This window comes from Eucalyptus grandis, chromosome 9 (genome assembly GCF_016545825.1).
Source record: "Eucalyptus grandis isolate ANBG69807.140 chromosome 9, ASM1654582v1, whole genome shotgun sequence".
Lineage (NCBI taxonomy): Eukaryota > Viridiplantae > Streptophyta > Magnoliopsida > Myrtales > Myrtaceae > Eucalyptus > Eucalyptus grandis.
In genome coordinates, this window is record NC_052620.1 from 36767364 (window position 1) to 36790426 (window position 23063).

The following is a 23063-nucleotide window of genomic DNA, read 5'->3' on the forward strand; positions in this document are numbered from 1 at the left end:
ACCGGTGGATAGCTGAGTTGGTTCGGCTTTGGGCACTTCATTGCAGAGGTCCCAAGGTTGAAACTCGTAGCTGCTAACACGTCTTAAGTGGGGGGCCATGGTGGTGAGGTCCTGTGCTAGCTTCCCTTAAGGTATTGATGCTTGGTCCAGGGTGCACCGCGGACTCTACTGGGCCGTAGGTTGGCGAGCATAAGCGAGTCGGGCCTGGAGGATCCTGGGTATCAAAAAAAAAAAAAAAAAAACATTCGGATCGAACAACATAAATCTGATACTGCCTACTATCTGATTTGCTTGTCCCATATTTTCAGAACAAGAGACTATATCTTCAAATAAGAGGACAGTCATGTCAGCAATATCTAAGACTAAATCCTCTGCTTTCTTAGAGTAACTACAAGTAAACGTTTAAAATCTAGCTAGAAAGGTTGACTAAAAAAAAGAAAGAAACTTAAACATATGCTTACATCAAAGTTAGAGAAAAGGCTTTGCTAGCATAATAATTCTTAGGTTACTGTAAGAATAACAGTCTATTGTAAGCATAAACTCTTAAAGAAGTGGGTTCCATAGTAATTTATAATTATATGTGATTTATTTTTTTTGTGATCCGGAATGGATTGTTATTTTCACAGTACATTAAAGACTGTCATGCAATCATTTCTTAATGACAATTCGAAATATGAAATTATAGGGTAAATAACACAGAAAGACACAAGTGGTAGAATTCTAATAATTCGCAAGTAATTCCCTTGATGTTTTGTTCTTATGAAGGTGTGCTCGTTCTATGGACTATGCTTCTCAATTGCATTGGCTCTCTCTCTCAGAACAGACTTCTGCACCTTGCCGGTGGAATTCATTGGCAGGTCCCCGAACCACACAGTCTTTGGAACCATTGCCGCCTTTTGCAGCTGCTCCGCACAAAACTCTACTATCTCCTCGGTGTTGGAACACTTCCCTTCCTTCAACTTCACAAATGCACATGGGACTTGCCCCGCAACGTCATTTTGAGCAACAACAGCGGCTTCCGCAACTTTTGGGTGGCTCGACAAGACAGCTTCTATGTCCAATGTGCTGATCACCTCCTTCCCTAAGACTATGGCGTCCCTCGCTCGGTCCTTCATCTCTATGCAACCGTCTGCGTGCCGCACCCCGACATCCCCGGTCCTGAACCACCCGCCAGAAAATGCCTTCTGCGTTGCCTCTGGGTCGCCCAAGTAGCCTGCCATGAGGGTGTTCCCTCGGAGCATGACTTCTCCAATTGTTTCCCCATCGCTTGGAACACTCTGCATGGTGGTCGGGTCCTTGACATCGGCAGCTTCCAGTGTGATGTTGTGGAGCCCTTCTCTACATTTCAGGTTATGATCGTCGTGGACGTTGTCGTCGTTGTCATGGTGGTGGTGTTGCGATGACCTCCAGGGTCTGATGAGGGCAGGCCCTAGGGCTTCCGTCATGCCATATCCGTAGACAATGTTGAACCCAAGCTCTTGGACTCTCTTGAGAACGGGATTCGTCGGGAATGCGCCGGCGATGATTACGTCCACCACGGAAGGTAGTGGCTTTTGGTCGACCGGTGGGAAATCAGCAATCATATTTAGGATAGTGGGTTTACCTGTTGAAAGGGAAAAAATAAGAAGAAAGTTCTACTTTTTCTTGGGTGATTTTGCATGAACCTAACATCATCCATACTTTCATATGACATGTTTCAAAAAGCGTAGGCGTCCTCCCAAATATTTGATTATATCTATACCGCACTAAGGTAACGACACATTATCGACATATCTCAACGCTACTCATCTATTTTTTAATGAGAATGATATATTATTCTTTGATTCCGTTTAATATGTCATGCTCATGATGCAATGGGACTCTCCACATCAAAGTAAATGAAACCGGACCATTACCACAGAGATGGGTGACCTTGTGGAGCTGAACGGAGTCGAAGATGATCTTCGCCGACACGTTCCTAATACACACATTGACACCGCCGAGCGCTGCCATGCCATCGCCCATGTGAAGCACCACCCATTGCACCTGAACATGTCCACCGTCCACAGGAACACAGGCGACTTCCCCATGTTGTATCGGAGGATCAGCCCTAGAGAGTTCAGGTACGCCGCTCGGTGGCTGTACGCCACCGCCTTGGGTGTCCCTGTCGACCCCGAGGTGAAGTTGACCGAGATGGGGTCACACTCATTGGTCGGACTCATGGCTTGGAAATTGCTCTCTCCAATAGCTACAGTTTGTTCATACTCTCGAACCTCAAGATCACACTGGGTTCGACGGTCCAGCGAGACGTCGTGGATTGCGACAAGGAGTGGCTGGTGATCGTGGTGGTTCTCTAGGAGGTGCGTGTTGTTCTTGTTGTGGATGACTTTGGAGACGAGGTGTGCGAGTTCGGAGTCGACGAAGATGATTTTGGGTCGTAACCGGTGAAGAATGATTGTCAAAGCGTGCTCGTCAAGGCTTACATTGAGTGCGGAAAGAGTTGCGCCTGCCATTGGAACCGCGAAGTGGAGCTCATATAGTGCAGGGACGTTTGGTGCCATGGCTGCAACCTGCATTAACATAACAACGAATCGTGAGCATAACATCATCGAACCGTTGCCATTGTTTGTGTTCAGGTAATCTTGTTGCTCATTTCGAAAAACAAACCCCATCATCAGTTTGTTGCCCTCAGACGAGTCAGACTTTGAAAATTCGTCACCAAAAACTCTGGAATCTATCGCACGCGCCACCATGCGTCGCCATGTCACGGGCTGCTGTCGCCGCCGCCTTAAGTGCTTTTTCCGAAGCAATAGTTGGATATTATAAACAAAATCCACCAGAAACAGGTTGCTCATCCTTCGACGAGTCCAACCTAATAAACCAAGTCGCCAGATCCCTTTTGCATGCCCTCACGCGCTGCCCAAGTCCTTTGCGCGTGATGTCATCTTCCACATCAGTGCCACTTCTCAACCAAGTTGTCTACCATGTCATCATCTGACGTCATCCTCCATGTCAGCGCCACTCCTTAGCCAAGTTGTCCGCCTTGTCATCTTAATATTATTATCATCAACCTATGTTGATTGCCGTAGACTAGATTGGCTTGAACCGTTTTGGATTGATTTTTGGCAATTTCAAATCAGTTTCTGAGGTATTTCGACGTCTTGAACTATTTTTGGCTTTGTACCAATTTTCTTTGAATTCCTTATAGAATATACTAGTTTATACTGGGATATTGCATATCATAGATAAATTGAACGTCTCAATACTTATTCAGGCCATCTTAAATGGATCAAACTATATTTTATGGGCTTAAGAAATATCAAGTTTAAGAGGATGTAGGCTTTAATGTTATGTCACTGGAAATATTTGCGAGGCTATGTAGGCTATTGATGAACCAATGATCAATTTGTTGAACGTTTAGAGGAGTGGGATTGCAAGAATAATCAGATACTCACATGGTTTGGAAACACTTCAATTCTATCCATCAGACTCGCCGAAATACAACAAAGAAAGCCTGAGATCTTCTTGCCAGTTGTTACTTTGCATCAGACATTACTCATCAGTATCAACTGTTAGGGAATTTACATTGCATGTGTCAGGAGACAAGTCAGTCAATTAATAATTTTTATCTTCCATGCATGCTATATGAGATTAGCTAGCTTTATCTAAGCCTGAATGGGAGATGACTTTTGATGCTGTTAGTTTGCTGAATGCCATGATCATATGTGTATTATGCATTTTCTAATGGCACTTAATGATGAGTTTGAATCTATGCAAGCTTCACTTTTGCATCGGGATCCTTTACCTCATCTTGAGGTAGTGGCCTCGAAATTGTTGCTGGAGCAGATTCCACTTGCTACTACTTTAAAGGCGAAATGTGTTATTCTATTAGTCTCCACTCCTAAAGATGTAGTGCTTGCCACTTTTGGTTTCTCCTCATGTGCAAGTCTTACTGTACATATCGTTGTCCACATGGTCATCGTACATCCAATTGTTATCAGTTGGAACCTAGGCAACCTACGGGAAGGAACAACCTATCCCGGTTTAGAGGTCCACATGCATGTCTATCCATCATTGTTGCTTCCATTGTGGATTCCTCTAATAGTTCATCTGTTATTCTATCATTAGATGATCTTTGGTCCACAGTTCATTCTATCATTCTAGAATCTAGTACTTTTAGCTCCTCTATACCTAACCCTTCTACTTTGTCAGTCACCCTAGGTAATCTTGATTCATGGTTCTTTAATTCTGCCTGCTATGATCACATGATCTTTAATTCCAATTCATTCAAGTCAAAGTCATATACTTCACAAGCACCTAGTATTCATACAGCTAATAACTCTCAGATGATAGTTAGTCAAACAAGGCATGTTTTAACGTCCAAATTGTCATTGCCTAATAAATTTATGGTTCCCAAATTCTCACCAAACTTGATATTTGTGGGACGGCTATGTGAACCTGGTTTTGACATTCATTTCTTTTCGAATGGTTGTCGTGTGCAATATCTATAGATGGGACAAACAATTGGGACATGCTGTAAAGTAGGACATTTGTTTGATCTTGTTTCGTTAAAGCTTCCCAACTCTTTCACTCATTGTGATGCCACAATATTATTTGAATCTTGGCATTCTTGATTGGGACATCCTTCTTTCTCTAGTTTAGGTCCTCTGATTTTAAGTGTTCATTTAGGTTTTATTGACAATAAAACTTTTGATTGCTTGCCTTGTAAGTTGGAAAAATATCATGCTTTATTGTTAAATATTAGTGAATTTGTCTCTTATACTCCCTTTAATCTAATTCACTTTGATATTTGGGGATTATCTCCTACTCCCATTATAGGAGGATTTTGTTATTTTGTGATTTTTGTGGATGATTATTTTTGTTATACATGACTTTATCTTATGAAGAATTGATCCGAAATCACTCATATCTATAGTAATTTTGCTGTCATGATTAAGATACAATATTCTTGAGATATTAAAGTTTTTTGTATTAATAATGCCATGTAACATAGAGACAAAGAGTTCCTTAGAATTCTTTCTTAGAATGGTACTATCATTCATCGTGCTTGTAGGGACTTCCCAACAAGATAGTCCAGTAGCACGTAAACATAGGCACATCTTAGATATCATACATACTCTTCTAATCGCAGCATCTTATCCAGAACAGTTTTAGAGAGAGGCCTATCATACTGCTGTATATACTATTAGTTGTATTCCATCACCTATTATAGGCAATATTTCTCCTTACTAGCACTTATATGATAGTGTTCCTAACTACAATCTACTTCGAGTTTTTGGCAGTGCATGTTTTTTGCATCTTCTCCCTAATGTATGCACGAAATTAGAATATCATGCTCATTTATGTTGCTTCCTTGGATATGGCATTGAGCATAAAGAGTGTAGATGTTGGGATCCTATCTCAAATCAACTTCGCGTATATATGTTACCCTTTGGGACATGAGATATTCTCATCTCTTCGTCCTTTTGCATCCTTTCCAACTATTCGCTTCTTCGCTAATCCTTATACTGATTTATTTCCTGAAGATAACACCCTTCAATCTTCCTCTTTGGAATTGTCCTCTCCTAATCTTGATGTAGGTGTCTCAGGTAATCCTATTTTGGTTGCTCCTAACATGTTTGCGCCATCCGCGGATTCTCCACCCTTAGACATTCCTCCTTCTCCTGTTTATCATTCCACTTGTGTAAGTCAAGCTTTTGTTCGGCTTTGTGATTTTCATTGTTATTCTACTATGGTTTCTTTTCATGAGCCTCGTACATATAGAGAAGCTAGTACTAATCCTCTTTGGTAGCAAGCAATGGTAGATGAGTTGCAAGCATTAGAAAAATCTCATACTAGGGATTTGGTTGTTTGCCTCTTGAAAAGTTAGCTATAGGTTGCAAATTGGTGTACAAGATCCAAATGAAGGCGGAAGGTACGGTGAAATGCTACAAAGTTAGACTAGTAGCGAAAGATTTCACTCAAGAGTGTGACATTGATTGTGATGGGATGTTTGCTCCGGTTGCACGTTTTACTTTTGTTTGTAGCCTCCTTCCTATTGCTGCTATTAAGCGATGGCCTCCATTTTAAATGGATGTCAAAAATGCATTTCTTATTGGGTATCTTACTAAGGAAATTTATATGGAGCCTCCTCGTGGATACACTCACACTTCTAATAAAGTGTGTTGTCTATACCAAGCATTATTTGGATTGAACCAAGCTCATTGTGCGTGGTATTCCAAGTTTAGTTCCACCATGGAACACCTTTGATTTACATCTTGTCCCTATGACAATGCTCTCTTGTTCAATGAACATCTCATTGGTATGATACTCTTTTATGTTGACGACATGGTTATTACTGGCGATAATCGTAACGATATTGCGAAACGACAAAAGTATTTGAGTCAACAGTTTGAAATGAAAGATCTTGATCGATTCAATTATTTTTTAAGCTTGGAAGAGAAATATGCCACTGATCTCCTTTCTCGGGCTGGATTTACTGATAACATGATTGTTACAACTCCCATTGAGACTAATGCCAAATTTGATCACAAAGATGAGACTCCTCTTTTAAATCTCACGCTTTATCGACAGCTAGTTGGTAGTCTTGTATACCTCACTGTTACTTATCCTGACATTGCTTATGCTATTCATATTTTCAGTCAATTCATGACCGCACCGTAAACGACTCACTTTGCTGATGTTCTTCGAATTCTTTGCTATGTCAAGGGTACCTTATTTCACAGTCTTCACTTTTCTCCTAACTCAAACTTAGAGTTGATGAATTCTTTTGATGTCAACTGGGGTGATGCCTCTTGATCGTCACTCTACTACAAGTACAAACTACTGCTTCTTCTTAGGAAACTCTCTTATTTCTTGACAGAGCAAGAAATAGACTATTGTTGCTTGATGTATTACAGAAGCAAAATATCATGCCCTTGCTGATACAACATTGGAATTACCATGGTTGTGGATGTTATTGGAAGACATGAGAGTCCCTCATGATGGTGCAACGATCATTTATTGCGATAACTGGAGTGCTATCCAAATAACACATAGCGATGTTTTCCATGAGTGTACCCGATATATTGAAATAGATTGTCATTTCATATGCTCTCACATGCTTTGTGGTACTGTTAGTCTTGTTCCCACTTTTTTTTTTTTGGGGGGTCATATCTTGTTCCCACTTCATTGGTTGATTAAATAGCTAATATTTTCACCAAGGCACATCCACCTGGACATTTTCAAGATCATTTCTCAAAGCTCTATCTAACCTCTTATATATCACCTTGAGTTTGAGAGGGGATGTTGGATTTATTGTTAGAGATATTATTTTCCTTGTTTGATTCTAATTGATTGTATTTGATATTGTAATATTTTGTTGCTTCACATAGTTTTCTAGAACAGCTTATAAATAGGCTCATGTATAATTAGTATTATACATCAAGAAATACACAAAAATTCAAAAATTCTCCAATTCTTATTTCTGCTTTATTTTAACACAATCTAAATGTTAGAAAATTTTATTAGATATTATCAAGTGACAGTACTTCGGAATAAATGATAATATCTAGAAAATCAACGTACAGCCCAAGTTAATGGGCCCTACACGACTTCCCCGTGAGTCATCGCGTTGCTTAGATCGCCGAAATAACTTTGGCCTCTAACTTTAGATCAAACCCCACATGGAAGAGGCATGTATCTTCCACAATCTACGCGAAGGAACACTTACGTAGTGGAACAGCACCCACCAAGTTTTTCCTTAAATCAGATCTTGATAACGATGGAAACCATCAAGATTTGTCGCTATTTTTTGGGGTTTTTGTCAAACTTTGCTGAAGCTTCCCTTCTGAGAATAATGAGTGCGAGATGAAGAAAATGCCGCATCCTTACCCACAAAAACGGGAACAGACAAGTCCCATTCCATGCCTTATATGATTACGTAGAACCCACCACGAAGACTTCGTGCGTCGTGCCCATCAAGGTGAGTATTCTAAATGCTTTGCATATAGCATAGCTGGTAATGATTAAATCATTACGTCAGTTATTTCCTTCGGAAATTGGCCAAGAGGATTACGTTCGAATTTCGCGTAAAAAATTATGACTAAATTGACAAACTTAAAAAATTTATCACTTAATTGATATTTTTATAACTGATTGGGTAATTTTTCTAAATAATAAATATTCGCACCTTTCTTTATTTTTTTTGCTTGGAAATGTTAGAATATTAAAGATGGATTTAGTAAATGAGGAAAGAGCCAAAACCTAGGCGAGAGTAGTGATACAATGGGACAGATTTCATTTAAATGCTCCACTATCAATAACTTTGGGAATCCAATATAGATTATGACTTTGTATCCAACTAGTTCTCTTTCGAATATCTAATTTTAGCCTCTTTTTTTTTTTTTTATCTTCTCCTTTAATATCTTAGTCTTCATAAAATATTATATAGCCAAGGAAAGTACAATATAATGGAAGTACAATCAGTGTTATCATTTCAAAGTGCCACAAGGGGAAGTCTAAAAGATATGATGAGAGTACATTAGAGAAAATGAGCAGCTGGTGTTGATGCCATGCATGCATGTGTTCTTAAGTCATACACTTACGCATGCATGTGTCACGGTCCGTGATTCTCCCGTATCCGTGAACTCTTGGGAGTGAAGCTTGGGGTTATCGAGTGAAGAGTGAGGACGTAGATAGGATGAACATAACTGGTTCATGGAAGTGGCGTTAGGACGATTGGTGCTAGGAGTTCTAGGATAGAAGTATTATATTACTTAGGAGCTCTAAAGGCGCGGTTGGCTTCTCGTGCACAAACTGGTCGGGAGTTGATGCCGCTCTCCTGATGAGGCTATGGTAGGCCGAAACCAGTTGTTGAGCCTAAAGAGATTTGCCGTCTCACTTGATAGACTAGACGCCCGAGCTAAGTTGGGCGTGGTACGATCTCGTATAAAAGAGTTATTCGGCGTATTGCTCATTGGAACAACTATGAAAGGAAAGTTGGCTTAGCGAATTCCGCTTGCTAGGCGCCACACAGGTTATTTCGCGGCCAATAAACTACCGACCCGTGACAAATGGTATCAGAGCAGGGATCTCTCTAGTAAGTGGGTGATTCGGGGAAAAGCCTATGGTCTTCCCGGTCCTATGAGGGCAGAGAGTGATTGCCGGGACCAGAGGGGGCGGACAACGTGCGGCTCTTGTCCAGCTTCTGGGATGGCAATGGGGGCATAGGAAGGAATCGAATTGCTCGCTGAATGGGGATAACGTTTCTGGATCAATGGACGAATCTTAAGAAGAGGTCTGCAAGCACGTTTCCACCAAGGGGGACCCTCTATTGGTTTGCTAAGATCAGGAGGAGCTTAGTAGGCGAAAGAAGGTGCTACCACATGGGTGCAGTTGGCTGTGGGTGCCACACTTGTCGAGGAGCATAAGTGATTGGAGATTCGCGAATGGCTTTAATTGGGGGAAGCAAGCAATGGAGTGGAGTGAGTTGTTTTGTTGGGCGAGCGTTGCCATTAATGTAAGTCCCATGAAGTGGAATTGATGGTTAGGGAAACGCAGAGAAGCGACAGAATAGCCTGCAACGAGGGCATTACGAAATTGAGTGGGGGAGTTTGTTACGGTTCGTGATTCTCCTGTACCCGTGAACCATTGGGAGTGAAGCTTGGGATTATCGAGTGAAGAGTGAGGATGTAGAGAGGATGGACACAACTGGTTAGTGAGAGTGGCGTCAGGACTATTGGTTCTAGGAGTTCTAGGATAGAAGGATTATATTACTTAGGAGCTTTGAAGGTGGAGTTGGCCTCCCGTGCACAAATTGGTCGGGAGCTGATGTTGCTCTCTTGATGAGGCCATGGCAGGCTGAAACCGGTTGTTGAGCCTAAAGAGATCTGCTGTTTCATCCATGGACTAGACACCTAAGCTAAGCTAGGCGTGGTACGATCTCGTATAAAAGAGCTATTCGCCGTATTGCTCACTGGAACAACTATAGAAGGAAGATTGGCCTAGCGAATTCCGCTCGCTAGGCGTCAAGGCGCCGCATGGGTAATTCCGCGGCCAAGGAATTACCGACCCATGACAAAATTTGTCATGATCCATGATTCTCCCGTACCCGAGAACCCTTGGGAGTGAAACTTGGGGTTATCGAGTAAAGAGTGAGGATGTAGAGAGGATGGACACAACTGGTCCGTGTGAGTAGTGTTAGGACCGTTGGTGCTAGGAGTTCTAAAATAGAAGGATTATATTACTTAGGAGTTCTGAAGGCAGGGTTGGCCTCCCATGCACAAACTGATTAGGAGCTGATGCTGCTTTCTTGATGAGGCTATGGCAGGCCGAAACCAATTGTTGAGCTTAAAGAGATTTGCTGTCTCACTCGATGGACTAGACACCCAAGCTAAGCTAGGCATGATACGATCTTGTATAAAAGAGCTATTCGCTGTATTACTCACTCGAACAACTATAGAAGGAAGGTTGGCCTGGCGAATTCTGCTTGCCAGGCGCCGTACGGGTTATTCTGCGGCCAAAGAACCACCGACCTGTGACAAATGGTATCGGAGCAGGGATCCATCTAGTAAGTGGGTGATTTGGGGAAAAGCCTATGGTCTTCCTTGTCCTATGAGGGCGGAGAGTGATCATCGGGGCCAAAAGGGGCTCGGAGTGGCTCTCATCTAGCTTCTAGGATGGCAATGGGGGCATAGGAAGGAATCGAATTACTCGTTGAATGGGGATAATGTTCTTGGATCAATGGATGAATCTTAAGAAGAGGTCTGTGAGCACGTTTCCACCAAGGGGGACCCTCTTTTGGCTTGCTGAGATCAGGAGGAGCTTAGTAAGCGAAAGAAGGTGCTATCATAGGGGTGTAATTGGCTAGAGGTGCCACACTTGTCGAGGAGCACAAGTGACTGGAGATTCGCGAACAGTTTTGATCGGGGGGAGCAAGCAATGGAGTGGAATGGCTTGTTCTGTTGGGCGAGTGTTGCCATCTATGTAAGTCCCAGGAAGTGGCATTGATGGTTAGGGAAATGCAGGGAAGCGATAGAATAGCCCGCAATGAGAGCGTTGCGGAATTGAGTGGGGGAGTTTGTCACGGTTCGTGATTCTCACATACCCATGAACCCTTAGGAGTGAAGCTTAGGGTTATCGAGTGAAGAGTGAGGACGTAGAGATGATGAATACAACTGGTTCGTTGGAGTGGCATCAGAATGGTTGGTGTTAGGAATTCTAGGATAGAATGATTATATTACTTAGGAGCTCTGAAGGTAGGGTTAGCCTCCTGTGTACAAACTGGTCGGGAGCTGATGCCGCTCTTCTGATGAGGCCATGGTAGGCCTAAACCAATTATTGAGCCTAAAGAGATTTGCTGTCTCACTCGATGGACTAGACGTTGAAGCTAAGCTGGGCGTGGTACCATCTTGTATAAAAGAACTATTCGCCGTATTGCTCACTAGAACAACTATAGAAGAAAGGTTGGCCCGATGAATTCTGCTTGCCAGGCACCGAATAGGTTACTCCGTGGCCAAGGAACTACTGACCCGTGACACATGCGCATCAGCTTTCACCAGCTGAAAACTATTTTTACTTTCTTTCTTTTGAAACCACGACTTCTAATTCGACATGATTACTGTCTTGATAATTTCTGCATTATGATCACATAAAACGAAAGGAGAAAAGGTAGAAATTCGATAGTTGTGAGCATTAGGAAAAAAACTCCCCGAAAGCCTTATTATGCTACTCCTGGATTGTGTGTCATTTTGGATAGAAAAGCAAGGTTATTGGGTCTTCGAAATGCAATGGTGGTTTGCATCCATATAGGGTGAAACTCCTTAGTGCATTGATTATCTATATTTAGTGTAATGGGTCCATTAAAAGAAGAAGGTCAGACATATGTAAAACTGTTAAAACATTAAATATAGTCTGTGACTATGAGCAGCCTAAAAATGTCAACTTTGATGCCAATTTCATAAGAATTGATGCCATTAACTATACATCACCTCTGGCTTTATGGCTTTGATGAGGAAGTGCTAAACACATTGAGACGAAGAGCAATCTTTTAAGTCGGGCTGTAGTAAACTAAACAAGGTCAAGGCCGATTATGAATATTGACCGATTAATAGATTATGTAGGATGTCATTAAGGAAGAAGTAAACAGTATGTTGATGAGCATATGCAATATGATATTCACTATAAATACAGTCAGTGGTTAAACGACAACAATGATTGTGAGAAGCCAACGGAATTAAGTGGACAAGGTGGGAAGAGTCAAGCTGATGTTGGTCAAATCAATGTCGATGGAACTGAGAAACATTAACATCGACTCGCAAAACTTGGCCGAAATCAAATCAACTGTAAGGATAAAAATACCAGAAACGATTGTTGCAGTCAAACTCAGATAGGAACAATTATCAAAGGTATTAACTAATAGTTGCTATCAAGCAATTTGTATAGCTGAGTCAATTAGTTATTGCAATCGAGCTTCTGAGGCGGGAACAATTATACCATAAAATGGAACCAAAATTAAATTTCAATGAGCGAGAACACTTATTAGAATAGGCCGGCTACCCATGGACTATAAATAGGAGAAACTAAAGAGGAAAATATATGCACAAACATCAGAAGGACAAGATTTTACTTTCGTCAATGCACCTTACTTATTTCTACATTTCCCAGTAATTTATGTCCAATCATTCCAGTTGTTTATGTTAATGAAATGCTTGATCGTATCCTTCGAAAATAATGTGCTGTAATTAGTAGATTTATTTCATAAGTTTTAGAACCTAATCATTGAGTTTGTGTTCCTTTCTTGATTCACAATCATCTGTCAATTCGAAATGCAAGGAGTCCGACACATGTGATAATTTTAATTGTCCACTAGACGATTTAAGTAGGGCGATCTTATAGTAAGACAGCACCATGCCCTTTTCGCTCGTTTGTAGGTTCTCTTATTTATAAGCCCATGGGACTCACATGTTGGGATCTATGCTTAAGGCGTTTATCATTGAACCAAACCTTTGTGTGAGGGAGAGTTTTTAGACGTAAAATATAATATGTTGAGATTTTATGGGACTATAACTAATTTTTCTAAAAACTTAAGCTATTAGATGAAAAATGATTTAATTTTTAATTATTCTAACAATCCCCATAATGCTTAAGTTGGACTTTAACTTAAGCATAAAACTTGGAAATATGTATTTGGTGAGGTAAATAGAAGTCTAGAATATGTGAACTCAAGGCCTCCTATGTTGATACTATGTTGAGATTTTGTGGGATCATCGCTAATTGTTCTAAAAACATAAACTGTTGGATGTGTTCGTGATTTGTTATTTAAATATTCTAACACGGGCACCATATTCCAAAGTTGTTGCAGTAAATTATTATTATTATTATTTTTTAATACCCAGGGAACCCCGTATAGCCGGCGGGTAAACCCTGGGGCGACGTTGGCGGAGAACCCACCACCTCGATGTCGTGCTTAAGATCCCATGCATCCCGTGGGATTTGAACCCCTCCGTCCTGGGTAGACTTCATGGGAGCTCTTATCCAGCTAGGCCATCGCAGGCGGTGGTGTTGTTGCAGTAAATTATTGTGCACTGAATTTTATGTAATAGTGGCTCCAGAGGGTGTCTTGAATTCAAATATTTTTATACTTTTTCTTTGCCTATTATTATTTCACCCATTAGTCTCAGGTGAAATACAAGCCTAAGTAAGAAGGGAAATGTCATAGCAGTTAAATAATACATCATGCTTTCATATAATAGCTTAAATATTTTTGATCAATTGGTGATGATCTTATACAAATTTTAACAAATGAATCGGTGTGTACCAATAGGTAGCGTCGACTTAGAGGATTGCAGCTCACCGTTCAATCATGCATACCAAATCATTTGTAAGTTTTACTGCAATAAAAAGAACTTGGGACCGGAGTGTCGGATCCACGTAAGTTGTAAGGCTCCCCTTTAACCTTTCCTCTCACAAGAGAAAGACTATTAAACTGCCTCTGAGTCAAGGATGGAAAAGTTGGCTCCCCTTTTAACTCCTTCGAGTCAAAGAGCCTGATTGGAACATTATGACATCTGGCCCCATTTTATACTTATTCAATCACGCGGAGTAAATATAACGTGATGGGCAAAATTCTAACTTGTGAATTGTGCCACAGTAAATCAAGGAGAACGTTACGCAGGGTCCATCTTCACCGGTTGACACGCCTCGTTTACTTCAAATTTTCTAGATATGGATTCGTGCCGTGATTGACGACATAATATGTTGCACATAAGCATACGCCAAAATTTAGGGACCATTAACTTATGTTTCACGCTAGTTCAATCCAGTCAAAGTGAATGTGTTGTCGGAGTACATGATCCCAAGAAAATGTGCAAATACATTTATGTGCATTCAAAGATCGAGTAGGATCCTCTTTGCCGCAATTTTATTTTTAAAAAATTAAGTGAGAAAATAAATATGGTTTTCGATTAAGCAAACCCTTTTGATGGGGGGATTAATGCGTTTATTGTTTTAGCAAAAATGGTTTGATAGAAGTTAGCTGTAGACCCAAAATTCATGACGTGCGGGACTCCTCTTCGTGGGTGGGTGAAGATTGAGATGGGACCTATTGAGTTTGTCCCCTTATAGTCTTTTTTTTTTTTTTGTTCATACCCTTAGGTTACGTTTGGTCGTCCGGATTACTAATTGGGATAGGATTTGATATGAAATCCTGAGATTTTTTTATATTATGACTATTGTTTGGTAGTATTAAAGTCAGATATGTTCACATCATATAATGTACATTTTTTTTTAATATAAACGACATATCATTATGAACCTAAATGTTCATAAACGGAGATGGTGAAAATCTCTCGTAACACTATTCCTTAATTTATTTTTATTTGATTTTTCCTCTTTTTATATTATTTTCTTTATTATTTATTTTTTCCCCTTTCATCATTCTTTAACAAAATTTTATCAAATAATAAACTGTACTAACATATCTAAAATACAAAAATACCTAAAATATATGATAAATATAAATATTTAATTTATAGATCGAATTTTTATTATAAGATAGAATTAAAGTCGACTATATAAATTAAAATAAGATTAATTAAAAATAATTTTTTTATTTTTAATTTCTTAAATTAGAATTCAAATTTTATTTATATTGAAATATAATTTCAATTTTGTTAATTTAACAAGTTTGTTATTCGAGAAAATAACTTTCCTATTATAGACATTAGAAATCCTATCCACCTCCCACCTCCCCCATGGGATAATTTTACCTGTCTATATCCCTCTTATATCCGACTTTATCCTATTTTGAACGAGCACCAAACGTAGGATATGATAAATCATATCATATCCTGAATTTTATCTTGACTGCCAAACGCAGCCTTATAGTCAATGTTGACGAGGCTAGAATTCCAACACGGAGAGGTGCAGGGATCAACGTGCTCAAATGATTTACTTTAACAATTATTATAGTGTGTAGAGTAATGGATTAATGTAAAAGAGTGAAATAATTTATGTTGTTTTACTTTTACTGATATAAAATAACTAAAGGGTATTTTTAATAATTTGAGTTAGTGGAGCAATTTATAATCATTTTAGAAGTTTCATCCGTTTCAGATACAAAGAAATTAGCTATAATATTAGTATTTCACTTAAAAAAGTTTAGTTTCATCGGAGGTCTTGTACTGTTAGTTCTGTACATGTTATAGGTTACCATATTAAGAGAAAAATTCTCAAGTTTTAACCTACCACCAACGGGTCTTAGTTTTGTTACTATTAGCATATAAAATAGGGATTCCTATATTTCGAGATTATAGTGCTCTTTGATACTATGTTGGGTAGGGGTGATTGGAAATGAAAAAAAAAAAGGGACTGTGAGGTAATTACAAAAGAAAAGAAGAGAGGTTTTGAAGGATGCAAGGGAAAAGAGAGGGACAGACATGCATTCATTAATATCTTTTACGTATATAGGGCTTGTCTTGACTTATACTTTTCACCGTTTGCTTAATTTAAATCATGCTACTCACACACTTTGACCTATTTTCGAATTCGAAACTCCCAAAACTTCAACTACTCAAGTATTGATACATAACTTCACATGTAATTTGATCACAATTTTCTAAAATTTGAATGATAATCCAAATTTTGGCGGGAACGCAAAAAAATAAATAAATTACATTATGCTTTTGTTTTGAACGCAAAACATGCTCTCTTACACAATAGTTGACTTTACCAACTTCTTCTAATCCTTTCACTTCTTTTCTTTTCCTTCATCCAAACAAGAATGTGTTTTCTAGCAAACCTTTCTCTTGAATTTGGCAAGTCACTCACTGTTCATTTTAGGTAGGATTAACATGAACTAGGTTACGTATTATAATTCTTCCTTTGGAGGCTAGAATTTTTTTTTTTTTAATTTTAAAGTTTTTGGTCCATGGAATATATTTTTGTATATGTATTTCCAATCATTCCAGTTGTTTATGTTAATGGTTTGTCCGACACAGCATACGGACACCTATGAAATAACATAGACAATGGAGGAGCTCGGTTTTTTTTTTTTTTGTCAGAAGAGCTCGGGGTTGACCTCCTTCATCTTTACCTAATTTGGCAGATTGAACGGTTCCGTGGGTTCTCATTCTCTTGATATACCATCTAAGGGGACGATGAAAGAGAAAGAGACCCGAGATAGCATCTCTGTGCATGCATATCCGTTGTGATGTTCACTTGATCTAATGACGGTTCATGTTAGTGGTGATCAGTTCCCAATCCAGTCCAGTTCCAAAGTAAAACCAAGAATTGGGGACCGGACTGTTTGGTCCTAAGATCGAATTGGACCGGACCGTTAGTTTCGGTCTGGTCCGGTGGAAGCGGGCACTTTTTTTTTCCTATTAAAGAGTGGCCATGCATAACAAGATAAAGTGACAAATCTTAAGATATTGATAGAAGCGACGATGAGTGAAGAGTTATTGTGCCATAACTTATGGTACCATTGGATGAGAAAGTATTAGTTCACTTTTTACTAATTTTTTTAAAGAAATAATAATAAAAATATGTAGTCAATCCAATCTGGTCCAATCCGATTCCATCTTGGAACCGGGAATTAGATCGCCTGGACACCGATTCCATTTTGAGGAATTGGGTATCACACATTGGTTTGGGCAAATCGTTTTGCACACCCCTAGACTCGAAACCGTCAAAAATAACTCGATGAGAATGTACCGTGAAGAACAATCTGTCTATAGAATGATCTGTGTCACTCCCATTTTTCTTGGGTCTATGGCTTGTCACAGGAAGACCCTGATCTATTACCTTATTCCCTCCATTTGAGACCACGAGCTTTAGGAAAACTAAAAGCTAATGGAAGCAAAAAGGAAAGAAAGCGAGGACCACTTTTCATTTGAATGAAACTCAAGGATACAATGAAGGATGAGGGAAACAAGATAGAGAGACTTACGATATCGCCGCGTGAGATCTTCAACCTCGTCAGAGCGGAGGCGAGTTTCAAACACCTTTCGTGGGTCTGTCTCCATGTGTACCTTGTATTGCCGTAGATGATGGAAACCTTGTTGCCATAGACGAAAGCTGCTCTCTCTAAAAAGTTTATGGGAGTCAAAGGCACGTAGTTCGCAGGGCACTGGAGCAAACCTTCCATGATGCTTCTCTATACGTGTGTTTGGGATCTCTAGCTTGCGAGACAAGGGAGCATGATCATATGCATTCGCACGGAGAATTTATATCGCCATATATATATATATATATATATATATATATATATATGTATGGCTAAGGAAGAAGCGGGAATCACTGCGAGAATTATGATGGAGGGAGAGATCATGCACTGATGAAGGCCTTTGAAGGATATGCGTGTTGGATACCTCTCAAAATAACTTGCATAAAATAAGCTGCTAATGCCGGTAACGAAGTTTACATATCGATCTTAATGTGTGGGGTCCCTTTAGCATGAAGGTCTGACCGTCTCTCTCACGGTCAAAGGAAAGTCACAAAAGTTTTTTTTTCTCTAGCACAAGCGTGACATCCCCCTTCTCTCCTTTTCTTTTGTCCTCTTCTCCTCTCTCTCCTCCTCCCCACGTGATTTCTCTCCCCCCCTTCTGCCATCCATCTCCCCTTTCCCTTTCTCTCTTCTCTCTTTCTCTCTTTCTCTCTTTCTTTTCTCCCCTCCCCGAGAAAATATTTGATGGTCCCGGCGCACCAGCTCAGCGTGGTCCCGGACCAATCATGGAGCGCCATGTTGGTTCACGTGGAGCTGTGGGGTCGGCTCGCCAAAATGGAATTTCTGCAGGTAAAATAATCTTCATTCTCTCTCCTCTAGCCTGCACGCTAGCCCTGCGCTCTCTCTCTCCTCTCAGAGTCTGCACACATTTATTATATTCTCTTTTCTCTTCCCTCGTTCTTTCCTGCTGAGAAAAAGATGAGCCATTCCAAGCGAGCGAATCTTTCAAATTTTGAATCTCTGGTTTCGCTCTCGTTTGCTACTCCGCGCTTGTTTTTGCTGCTCCGGCATTGCGTTTGTCAAGCGGCCGTTCCCCGCCGTCGCCCGGCGCTCGCTGGTCCTGTCGCTTCCTCCGTCTCTGCTCCGGCGCTCGCTCTTTGCTCCGTTGCTCGCTCCATCTTTGCTCTGGCGCCGCTTTCCTTCGCGCATTAATCTGCTTGGGCGGCCTAGATTAGGGGATCCCATTTCTGCAACCACGTGCAGAGCAGCGTCGACGCCTTCCAGGCCGGTTACGAGATTTGTGGGATGTGTACACGCAGAGCAAGAACAGTAGATTACCCAAGTTCTGGCGGGACGCCTCCCAGGCCGGTTACGAGTTCTTGACGAGTGACGTGCCGGGCGTTCACGACGTCGCCGTTTCGGAGATCGCGAAGATGTCCCTTCGCTCCTTCACCTTCTCCGACCCTCTCGCTGCTCATTCTTGTCCTGCGGTAACCCATCCTCGCCCTTCAAAAACCCCTTCTTCTATAATGCTTTCGTCGCTAGCTTCATTTGCTTGCAGAACTTTTAGTGCTGAGAAGTTGGGCATTTCTTGTGAAATTTTGGGAGTTTGGTCGCTGACTTGTCCTTTCAGAGATTGGAGGGAAGTCATGAGTTTATGAGGTCTTTGGTTCTTGTCATTGAGCCCTCTCGGGGCAGATGAATTGAGGGCTTGTTTTTTATTGATATGGATTTATGATGACTTTGTTGTAATCAAAAGGATTTGGAGGGAGAGAGTACAAATACACAAAGGGAGAATATATTACACAATATGCCTTGCAGAGGCTTAATGGAGTACACACACAAGCTTTGCTAAGCTTAAAACTCTCTCTAGCTTTCTACATGCTTCTGAAGCTATCTCACTCTCTCTCTCTTTCTTCCTGTTCCGAAGCTCTCACTGCTGGAGGCTTTCCTGAAGCTCACAGCTTGGTTTCTTTCTGAAGAAACTCTCTTTCTCTCGTGTGGCCCCCCTTTAAAGCTCACCTCGTACCTGGTGGCTTCCTTGCTGGCCTGAGGTTCTCCGCCTGCATGTGGCGTGAGGCCCTCTCCCTAGCCTGTTGACCTGAGGCTGCGGTGCCTCTATGTGAAGCCTTTCGGCCTGAGCTCAAATGCTTCATGTACTGCCATATTTATAGGCATCTTCCACCGCCTGGACTCTACCGCCATTGACTTCAACATGCAAGAGCTAAAGTTGAACTTTTCTTCTTGGCTAAGAGTCAACAATTGTGGGCTGTCTTCTTTTCCTTCACGTTCAAGTTGAAGCTTTGCTTCCTGCTCTTGAAGACTCCAGCAACAACTATAATATTATTTTAATATGTGCCTATTCTTTTTTTAATCAGCTTGTGACTTCTTCAAGAATTCTCTTCTTTGGCGGTTTACGAAGTGACGCTGTAGCACACTTCTCTTTGGCTTCTTATTATTATATTAGGTGTTGTACTCCAACAGACCTAAGCGTTAAGCTGCAAAGCCGCCCTTTTCATCACCTGGCAAATGGTCGAGAAACTGAGATGTTTTGATGCTTGAATTTAGATGATTTCTGTCCAAATTCAGCAATTAATTCAGCAATTATATCTCTGCCATCAAAGAACTATACTCGTGTCTCGTCCGTGCCCAATGGGAATTTGAATACTAAGAAGCATGCGGTAGATCTAATGATTTTCATAGGTGTTCAAGAGCATATGAGAATTATTAAATCAAATTTTTATTCTTTCTGTGGGTAGGTCAAACTCTTTCAGGTGCAGGGCATTCATGTTTTTGCGGGGCTTGTGATTGTTATACCCTTCAAATGCCAACTGTCTCATCCTTTTTCCTATTCCTATTAGTTTATTGTTCTTTGAAATTCTCTTGATTATGCAAAATTTACATCGGAATCTGACCTTGTTGATGTGCACAGGTTACGCTTTTGAATTGGCTTTCTCTTTTGGCTTATTCTTTGGCTTTTGTATTTTCTATCATCCCAAGGGTGTAATAGAATAAAACAATAAGTGGACTGGAAGATTTTCTGGTCCTTTTTATCATCTACTGGTGTTGTAACTCATTATTTTTGTTACAATTGAAGTTTTAAAATGTAAGACTGTCAGCTACTTGTTTATGAACTTGATGCACGAGGTCCCTGTGAAGAAGCAAGATCTTCCGACATCTGGACCTTGATAAAAGATCAAGCAAATTTTTGTTTTGGCTTGATGCTGGGAACTTTGGCTCTGTTGTTGTTAATATAAGATCAGCATATGCCCGTAATATATGGGCTAATACTAAATGGTCAACGTGATTTCCATGTCTTTGATTGTTTGTATCATTTTTCATTCAAGTACTTTTTCTTGAAGATTATATGGTGGGAATTTAGTAATTATTGGGAGATTTAGGACCTTAAACCGAAGAATCTGATCTTGGCTGCACATGTTATGTTTTTTCCCCTTTGGAAAGCAACAGACGTTTTCTTGTTATTCTTTCTTAGACATCGAGGTTAATCGTGGATCATAGTAATGACTATTTGTAAAGTTACTCGATAACTGTTGAAACAATGCCTCGTTATTCTTGATAATCGAAGGACAGTTACAAGAAGATGCATGTTCTTGATGATTCTGCTTCTGAATCAATTTGATTCATAAATTGAGTGATCTGATTCTCGATCGTCTTGTCTTATGCAGAATGACGACAACCAAAGAGAGACTTCTGCGACAATACTCAAAGCAGGACAGGGCGCTCGTTTTGCGAGGATGCTATAACTAGATTCTCTCTTCTGCACGATGCACCTCACCGGAATGCCTGGCTAGCTGCTTCTGGTTTTTACTAAAGAAGGCTTGATTACACACATAAAATCCATCGTTTGGAGGTAAATAATCCACATGGAATACATTACACCTATTTCGGAATCTTGTGTTCTTGTACTGTACTTCCGTTCTCTCAGTCGGAAGGCAATAACATCGAGCTATGTACGAGCTTATGTTGAACTAGAAAGCCCATGAAGATATGGGTTTCAATTTACATTACATGTATGCACGAGTGACTCTCTCAGGAGTTTCATCCGGAGATCAGATGTAATACATACTTATGTTTAGTCCATCAGAAATTAAAAAAAAAAAAAAAAAAACAGATCAAATTTCAGAGCTTAATGGAGGTTTGCGCGCATGGTTTTTCTTTTTTTTTTTTTGGCCGGAAGCATTGAGTTGTCTTTCCCTCTCTTTCTAAAAGCAACTTAAAGTTCCATGAAGAGATCACTGGAGTCATGAAAATTCATTATTTAGATTGAGTATAAACTGGAATGCTTCAATTCACATTCTCCTCGTAAAGCTAATCTTTTGACTAGAAAAAGAGGAGATTTGAAGAATCAGGATCGGCACCAATACTCACGAGTCGCCCCTTTTGCTTCATGCTTTGCCATCACCTCTGGCAAAGCATTGTGCAATCTCTTCTTCTTAAGCCACACTATCCTCCATACTCCTTGATGATGACGAGTGTAAAGCTAATTAGGCGGGAAAGTTAAACATCTCATTTGATCAAGTGTTCACTTGAAAAGAAAAGTGCGTTATATTTCAATTCGCTAGCGAAAGGGGAAACGGAAAAGAGCGAAGTAACAAATTGCTTTTGAGAAAAGAGACCATGGCGTCAAGAATCAACAGAGATTAACATCAATCGCATCGACAAAATTTTGTGGAGAAGCTGATACATGCATCCCCATGAAATGTCGACAAGCATTAAAACTCATGCCAACAACTTGGCGAGTTCATCAACCCTCAAGCTTCCTAGTGGTGATACATTCAAGTGGTGTTCATCCAACTCTTTTTTCCTTTGAATTTTCGTATCTCTCTGCTTGTTTCCCCTCTCCGTAAGTGTAGAAGAAGGTTCGCCTTCGGCATCTACATTTCCATTTCTTCCTTCACAATCTTCTTGGACACAGCTCACTTGATCAGGCAAAGCTTCTGAAACATCGTGCAGTTTTTCTGTTTCTACCATGGTCTCGGATTCTTCCGCAGCAACATCGGGCATAGCAGCAGCTGCATTGATGCTCTTTGCGTCTTCTGATTCTTCTGCTTCACTGCTTTTGCCGCCTACAGTGATTTTATTTCCATCAACCTCCCCCAAAATTGAATCTGCATCAGTAACTCCATATGCCTCGTCACAAAACAATCTCAACTTCAAATAACTTCTTCATAAGTTCATCGTCTAAACTGCATACTCCAAACTCAGCAAAGAAAAACAGCAAAAGATTATCCAGCTTCAGTCAATTCCACTGAGGTCAAGGACGGCGGGCACCAACGAATGACGACGAACAGTAGAGATATTATAGAATAAGCACCATAAAAAAAAATTTCTTCATGCAAAACGAAAACAGAAAGTTGAAAGTAAACGTTGGAAGAAGACCACATCTCCACCTGACTTTCGCACATTTCTCAAATTAACAAACGACGTCTCTCTCTCTCTCTAAAAAAAAAACTTTGCTTATTTATCTCGACCGTCCAGGAAAAGACTCATGTTGGACGGCACAAGTAGGATATCAGCCGTCGCTTGTATTTGACCTAGATTTGGCCTTTTGAAACATCCTTCGGCAGGGGGTTAAATTATCACTGGAGAAAGAGTTGGAACGTCTCCGCAAACGCAT

The 23063-nt window shown here is 40.4% G+C and overlaps 1 pseudogene; it reads right to left on the reverse strand.

The window, feature by feature from the left end:
* Positions 1 to 776: 776 nt before the first annotated feature.
* LOC104420748 lies at positions 777 to 17646 on the reverse strand (annotated as a pseudogene).
* Positions 17647 to 23063: the final 5417 nt, after the last annotated feature.